General features: G+C 47.5%; 1 long non-coding RNA gene across 1 annotated transcript; it reads right to left on the bottom strand.

Moving 5' to 3' along the window:
* Window positions 1-4451: 4451 nt before the first annotated feature.
* On the bottom strand, window positions 4452-6527 carry LOC310911193. Its single transcript, XR_014590466.1, has 3 exons — window positions 6383-6527; window positions 5358-5381; window positions 4452-4568 (listed from the first exon to the last, which is right to left on the bottom strand). It is a non-coding gene; the product is annotated as an uncharacterized lncRNA (long non-coding RNA).
* Between the last annotated feature and the right edge of the window lie 2014 nt (window positions 6528-8541).

The following is an 8541-nucleotide window of genomic DNA, read 5'->3' as shown; positions in this document are numbered from 1 at the left end:
TCAGAAGTTCCCTCTGTATGGCTTTGGGTTAGGGAATGTGGGCACAATCAACTGTGAGGCACTGAGCCAATTCTGTATTCCCTATGGGGGCTACTTCTTTCTACGATCTACAGAAAGAGCATCAGGGAATCAGTGTGTGTGCTTATCCTTGGAGCTGCCTCAGAGCCACAGCACAGTCATCAGTTCCATGGATATAAACAATAGGATCTAGTCTCCAATGGAAGATAGTTTAACCCTTGTTGGGGTCTTGAAAGAACCAAGTCAGCAACTTTGTCACCCCTTGCAATAACAAGAGCAGTCACACGGAATTTATAAAAGGTCTGCCTAGAGCAAAGCTAGGTGATTGTGCCATAGACAACAAGGCACAACCAGCTCTCTCCCCTACACTGAAAATTATGTTCTCTTCTTCTTCCCATCCTCAGATACTGCTCTAGGTGTTTTCCTAGCCTTCAGCTGCAGACTGTTGCCCAAGGAAATCCCACTCCAGATTCCCTCCAAACCAGAATCATGCCTGTACTTTAACTGTGAGGACTTTCCAAACAGCAGCAATACCATCCACTTATCTCAAACAAAACCAAACACCTAAGTCACCTTCAAAGCTGAAAGCACCCTGGGAATTCCAGCTAAAAACCTGTAGGGCAAGAAGGGAACCTATAACCTTATGTCTGTTCTTGTGCAGACTCAGCTCAGATCCCACTCAATGTTTTGGTACCTGAGCCCAGATACAGTATATCAGGTACCCTAGAAGAACAATACCCATGGCCTTCAGACTACAAACCCACAATCTCTTGTACCAAGGTGGCATTCACCTACATACAGATACCTGGACTGCCATGTTGCTTGGACTCATTTATTGCCATCCGTATCTGTATTTAGGCCGGTGAAGAGCCTTGCTGTTCAGGCTCATTCTGAGAATCAGGCATTATCTTAGGTCCAGCTGGATCTTGACTGTGCTGTTATAAAAGGTCCCAGCACAGTTGGAGCCCCCAAAGACCAACACCGTGTGCAGGTTCTGCTCCTCTTTGTTCTCCTTGTCCATATCCATCACATGGGCAGGAGTCAGGTCAAGCAATGTGTGGCCAGCTCGGGGAACAGAGCAGAGGTCCTGGTGGATCACTGTGCTCCAGGAAAGAGTATCTGAAGTGGAAAGAGGATATTGATACTGACAAACCCATTCTTAGTGCAAGGGATGAGACAAATGGACTAGACTAGGTGTTCAGAAACACCACTGCAGCCCCAGAGTCACCTTCAGCTATCGAAACAGGGCTGGAGTGTCACTCACCTAGGTGGAAGACAAAGGCATCATGCAAGGCTCCTCTGGCATTGCAGCCTCCACTGATCAGAACCTTCTGGTCCGACACAGCCAAAGCTGCATGAAAACTGTGACCAAAGCAAAGCCAAAAGGTGACTACAACAAAACCTGTTGGGATGGCCTCAGTCAGCGATGGGCAGGGATGGGCAGACATGATCAGAGGGTTGGAGGCTTAAGCTGCAGGAAGAAATTTGACTTCTGCTTCTCTCTGCCCTGACTTGCAGAATAACCCTAAAAGAGATGTTAGCCTCTGCAGGTCAGGCCACAATCAGGCCTGAAGAGCAACTCATTATCTCAAAAGGACTATCAAAACTCCTGTGCTTTGCTCTATGGGGTGAGATAGCAGGCTAGCTGGGCTCTGCATTGATTTAGGTCATTGTTCTAGTCAGCATTTCTGTCCCTTTAGGAACAGCATAGTCCTGGTACAGGAGTTTCTTCCTCTGTGTGGCACAGTACCTCTCCAGGCACTGTGAAGACCAAACAGCAGGCCATACAGCTTACTAGCACAAGGCAGAAAACTTACCCTAGCCTGAAAGACAGATTTCCAGGGAGACTAAGGAATAACCCCCCACACCATACAGGCACCAACAGCACAGGAATTCCTGGCCCCATAGCAGAGAGAAGATCCACTCTATTTGACTAGTGGGACAGAGATATGCAGCTGGGTGTGATCACAAGTACTGTTTAAACCTGGCTTCAAAGAGAAATGACAGAAGAAGATAGCTCCTGGGTCTGCAATAGAATCTTACCAACGTGCAGAAGGCTGTCCTGCCAGCAGGGGGACTGGTGTGTATTCCATGAAACCTTACAGACAGAGAAAAGGCAGGTGAAATGTCCAAAAACCTCAGCCTTGTAACTAGACAAAAACTTAGATACTCTGCCACATCAACAACCTGCCTTCTCTATTACCCAACTTCTTCCAAAAAAGTCCTTGCTTTTTCTTTATCCCCTCCCTTACTGCCTCAGAAAGGGTGGCTTTTTAACCCATAGTTTTTCATCTCCATTGCCTAGTCAGGAGTTTGTATAATGTTATTGCTATTTTCCGATTAAGCAGACCTCACTCCTAAGTCCCTGTCTTGGAACAGACATTCCCAAGGCAGCCAGATGGCACAGAGTTTCTTACCCAGATCCAGAATGTGCATGTCACTGAGGTAGAGAGAAGTCCTCCGACCTCCAAAAATCAGCAGCTTGTTTTTCAACAGAGTAGCTGAATGCCTGGGCAGAGAGTAAGCAAATGAATAAAACACCTTCAGCAAACCAAAACTTTTTTAGCCATGGCCTCTTCTACTGGGCTGCCATGGCTTCAGTCTACACCTGGGACAGAATCCCATCAGGATTCACAACAGGAGATACTGAGAATCCCATTGCTCTAAACACAGCCCTCTCTTAAGGAGCACATGGTGGAGATCACCTAATATTTAGAAAATCACACTAGTGCGGGAGGGAAGGTAAGCAGAGGTTTCCTGCACTATTTTCAATAGCTGGAACTAGAGCACTCTCACCCAAGCCTAGGCAGAGGCTTTGCTCCTTCTGAGATGGGCTGATACCAAATTTCATGCTCTGGATTGAAGACATAGAGCATATTGCTGCAGGGTGCAACTGCCAGTGATGCCTTTCTGGGAAAAGTTCCTCCAAAAACAAAAAGCTCCTTGTGGTAGATAGTTGCACTGTGGTAGGTGAGCACTGGTATCCTCCCTTTAGCCTAGAAAAAGTTCAATAAGTATTTGTTACAAGAAGTGCATTATTTGCTGCATGACCCATAGGAAAGGGGCCCACATCATGCAGTGAGTTTGACAAGTCTCCATTTTCACTTTATTGCCTCCTCAGCCAGATCTTTGCTGTACAGGCAGACAGTACATCCTTTGCACACTCTACACCACCAGACTGCTCTGATAAGAAAAGGAACTCAGCCTCCCACACCTTCCTTAGAAGATGTCACGGAACAGAAAGATCTCATCCAGGCTTACCCTGTAAAAGCCATTTTGTGCTTTACCAGGAAAGACACAGATAGTCCCATGCTGAGAAAGGCTCAGAATTCTGCTAGGCTCAGGGCAGTTCCTGATTTGAGAAGACTGGCTCTTCACCTAAGCATCCAGTGCTGCTCTCAATGGCACCATATAAAATGAGAGGCCATTTCCCCCTGCTGATTCCCACCCTTGAGCTTGGTTAGGCACAGCCCTCTGCAGCAACCATTTTTTCACATTGCTTCATTCATTGTAGGCACAGCTCCTGGTTTCCATTCTGCATGTGGCTTTTCAACACAGCCTCCTAATACCTGTCAAACCTAACTATGCATCTCAGACAGCCTGCAGCAACAGTGGACCAAGACTACTGGACTAAAGACATGGGCACATGGACTGCCACATTTAGGCAGAACCTGCCACCCCTCCTGCACTTTTGTCTTGGAAGAGATGCAGTACTCACAGCCACAAGCAGCCATTTCCAGGTGACTGTGTCCAGAATGTAGATGCTGCTGTAGTCTTCGTCCTCCCTTATGCCCCCAAAGACGTAGATACGCTTGGTGTCAGGGTCATAGGTAGCTGTGTGACCATGCAGGCAGGATGGCATGGCATTTTGTAGCTGGAAATCCACTGGAAGCCATAAATCGCTGTCTGTGGGAGCAAAAGCAGACACATGGTGTGGGAGTTCAAAAGGCTCTTGATTTCTCTAGATTTAAAGAATATGCCATAAAAATCTTTACTCAAAACCTTGCTCCCTTTGTCTTCTCCTCTCCTTTGATTCAGGGCTAGAGGGAACTCATACAGAATTGTTTCATAAAGAAATGATGGGGAATAGCAAGGTGAAAGATGCAGAAAGACACAAGGCACTGTAATTGTATCTCATACTTTCCCACCAGTCACCACACACAGACTGCAAATTGCACTGTTGCTTTTACCCCTTAAAATTCCACTCTTTCTAGAACTTGTACCTTAGCTCCTAGAGGGCTCTTAAGTACAATCCCAGAGCCTCATAAGGCACTCTATGCTGTCAGCTCAGCCTGGTGACATGCCAGATGTGATGCCTTTGCTGTCCCTTCCATATGCACAGATGGCCAAATACCCACCCCTCATCTCCATGAGCTGCCCTCAAGTCCCACTGTCCCCACTGATTTTGACAACCCTAAAGCCCCCACCAATTTCCAGCTTCCAGAGAGCATCCCGGCAGGACTGTTGATTGACACCTTCTCCACCAATGAGAACAGCTGTCCCCAGGTCACTGAGGCACATGGCATGGCACCACCGAGGGCTGGGACTGCCTGAGGAAGGAAGAGCACAGACCTGTGAGCAGTCAGACAAGACACCTTCAGCTCCCTTCCCTGTGGGGAGAACAAGCCACCTGAATGCTCAGAGGGGAGAAATGGTAAGGCAAGGGCCCCTGGTCGCTTCCCTCTGCAGGGGAAAAAGACATACCTCCCGAAGCAATATTTTCAGTTGACTTCAGGGAATAACTGCTGTACTTAGACCTCAGGAGCAAGGAGTAGCTGGATGTAGGATGCATTCAGGCTGCCACTTCAGACAGGCTTGGATGTCCCCCATTTACTACCCCATCTCCAGAAGTGATATCCAGAGTTGTGCTCCCTGCCCTGCACTACTCCTTGTGAGGGAGGACTACCCAGGGACAGCTTGTCAGTGCCTAGGATAGAACAATCAGAAGCCTGGAGCTGCCTCCAGAGTATTCCGTGTACTGCTCTGTTCCTCCTCCCTTCCCCTCCCAGGCCGTGCCTGCAGTTGGCTGAGCAAGCTAAAATATATTTTTTAATCAAAGTCTATTTCATATCTTACCTTTTTTCCTCAAAGAGCTATGTACCCAGAGGTGTGCTTGAGATTCAGAAGGGCTAAAGAAACATATCTGAGAGCCTAACAGTACTGGAAGCACTGATGGCAATTGCATGAAGAGGAACAGTATATACATACAACCTACTTGTTATTCTTGATCACTGGAGAAATACAGGGTGAAGCACGAGAGGCTTCTGATGTTGAAGGGAAGGAATATCATCACTGAGTGACTGAAAAGACAAACCAGGGTCTAGGAACCAAATCCTCACCTTGCAACTCCTTCACTGCCAGATCTGCAGAGGGAACACAGAGATGGCCCCATAAAGCAGCCAGGAGACATACTATGGAAAGTGCTCAGCTCACTGTGTAAGAGCCCTTTGACCTTCCTTCCTCCACCCTCCAGCACAAACCTACCTCACTGTAACAAACAAGGTGTAAGACCAAAAATCATGAACTCATCAGAAAAAATGCAGAAGATAGGTAAGAGCAGGGCACACTTCCTCTGACTGCCAAATGCTATCACCATTGCATTTTACCCTTCTGACAGAAGTTTGTTTCCCTCCTTATCACACTGCCTGCAGCAGAAAAAACTTTATGATGGAGCTATATTTGCCTTTATGACAACCAAGCCAAGTCCCAATAAGTAATTTCTTCTGGGCACCTCTAAGTTATTGCCAAACCTTTACACATAAACTTGGTCACACTCTGGAGCTGACTTGGAATTCCCACTCCAGAAGCCTAAGGTTTTGTTTCCAAATCCCTTGGCAGTTACCTTCTCACTACTCAGAAGTCAGTACAATTATACTAATTACATATATATATATATTCCTTTATGTATTTTCTATACCCTAATAATAACCACTGTCTTCTATGGACCAAGGGGTATGCCATTAGTAGGGGTACAAACAGACTAATGCAGAGCTTATAGGATGTCACAGTAAGTAACTTTCTTGTGCCTCAATTTACTCATTTGTAAAACAAGGTTAACAATATTTGCCTTAATTTATACAACACTTTTACTTGTATGAAAAGATAGGCATTATGTCACAGTAAAAAGTGGTGGCACTAAGAATATCCCATGTTCTATTATTTCTGGCCTCTTCCCAGCTGGCAAAAACTCATCAAGCAGCTGATCCAGGAATAAAGAGCATTCTCAATATTTCAAAGCCAAACATACAAGCCCATCATGCCTCAAAGGTACATAGAGAAATGGACTGAGAAGGTGCAACCCAGCAGCACTGACAGATCATTCAGACAAGACCTGAAAAATAAAATTGGAAGCTACCAGAGTTACCTTCTTCATCGAGATCTCTCTCAGATGCTGTGGGTTCAAATAAAACTTTTCTGGGCTTTTTGGAGTGGACTCTTGGTGATCCTTGGTCAGGATTCTTCCTCCAGGCCTCACTGGATTCCACCTTTCCAACTGGTGACTTCAGGGCACAGGGTACCACCATGGTCCTCAGTGGTGGCTGGATGTCCTTCTTCACAGGCCTGGGTGCTCCGGCAGTCACCTCTAAACTCTGACTCTTCACCTGTGACATGAGTCCCAGCCAAATCAGCCCTGAAGAAAGATACCTGAGGCTACTGTGAATTGCATCTTACTGGGCCAGAGATGTGGTAACTGTTTTTAGGCTCATCTTCCCATTGAGTTTTAAGGGTCAACATGCCTTCAGTATCTGCTGCCAAACAGATGCTGAGCAATGCAGCTATCTGCTGCTGTGTGCTGTAGTTGGCTTTCAGACTGACTGCTGGCTGCTGGGCACAGCTAAAAGGCAATCTGTACTAGGAATGAACAGGCTGGTTGGTCATCCCACCAAGGACTCCTACATTCAACCTTTAAAAAAGCATTTCAATGGGGAATATATCTTTCTTCAGTACAAGAGAAACTTTGGCTCCAGAACTTGCTTAGCCATATCTCCACTGAAAAAAATGGCAGGAAATGTTTCAGCTAGACATCAACTGAATGGCTAGTGTTGAGGGAGAAGATACTAATAAAAAGGTGAAATAACAAGAAGATGACTCCAAAATACATGTACCCCAGTAGGATCCTCCAGGTCCTGGCCACAGGGCATATCATCTGCAGGGAGCACTGGTGACTGGGTGGTCTCTGGTACAAGGAAGGAACGGGCAGGTGTACTGCTGGAGACACCCCGGAGCAGCTGCAACAGAAACAGGGACAGAATAAAAGGTGTGCTGGCCTCCATCCACACAAAAAAATGAGCAAAAACATGTCTTGCAAGGGGCAGGTTCCCTGCAATGGGATAAGCTGCTTTTTATCTCCCACACCAACAAAACAAGGAAAAGGAAAGCCAGGCACTGCAAGATGCTAAATCCACTGGCTTCAGCTCAAGGTAGAACGATTATGTAAGTGCCAGAGACTCAGGAGAGAGTGGAACTGGAAGTGAACAGCCGTCTCCTGTGACACACAAGGTGTCCTGGCAAAACTGTGTTCAGAGGATAGGCCTGGAGCATCACAGAGGTTTCAGGCTCAGCACAGATGTGCATTAACAGATCCATGTTTATCAGCTCTACCTTGGACTAGCAGAGAAGGAAAAGGTGAGCAGGAGAGGAGGTTCTGGGGCTGAGAAGTGGCAACATTTGAATCCCTGGGCAGGAAGAGAGAAGAGTGTCAATTCTTTTTACCTTTCCACTGACGGTCAGGACAAGCCTCACAGGGTTGCCTTTGTCCATCTCTTTCAATGAGGCCATGAAAATATCTGTTCTCCAGTTATCTTCCCACACCAGAGACCTGCACAAAGGACCATGGCATTTCAGCTCACAAGTGACACTGACCAGGACAAAATTCCTGCTCCCATACTAGATGATAACAGCCCAAAGCCAAAAGAGATCCAACACTGAAGACAGCCAAAAGGAATCATCACTAGAGAAAAACGCCATGGTGTGGAGAACCAGCAGGCCTGAGAAGCTTTTGGCTAACAAGCAGCAGAATCAGGCAGCCCCAGAGATCAGAAAGCTCTTCCAGGATGCCCCTCCTGACAGCGCAGCAGCTCATTCTGTAACCTGCAGGCGGGTCTCAGCGTGCCCAGCCGCTGCGGCGCCACGCCCGGGGACACCAGCACATCCACCGCGATGCTCGTGTCCGCAGAGTAACAGCTCCAGTCGCCCAGCCCGAACACCACCAGCTGCTTCGGCAACGGCAGCGGCAGCCAAGCCTGGAAACCCATCTGGCCGGCCTGGCTGCAAGGGGAGGGAAGGAAAACGAGAGAGCGTAACCAAGGAGTAAAATAAAAGGTGGGAAAATAAATGAAAACGCCTGAAAACACGTTTATGCCAGGGAAGGTTGGAAGGAGAGGGCTTGTGTCATTCAAAGATGAAACCATGCAAGGATGCGGGGAAGGAAACAACCGGTGGGAAGGGAGAGCCGGCCGGGGCTGGAGCAGGGCAGCAGCATTTCCAGGGTGGGCCAGGGCACGGCGGGGCAGGTGCCCGGCC

The sequence above is a fragment of the Zosterops lateralis genome (assembly GCF_965231275.1).
Source record: "Zosterops lateralis genome assembly, chromosome: 6".
Taxonomy (NCBI): domain Eukaryota; kingdom Metazoa; phylum Chordata; class Aves; order Passeriformes; family Zosteropidae; genus Zosterops; species Zosterops lateralis.
The sequence above is the reverse complement of the archived record's forward strand: the minus strand, read 5'-3'. Positions and strand labels throughout refer to the sequence as shown.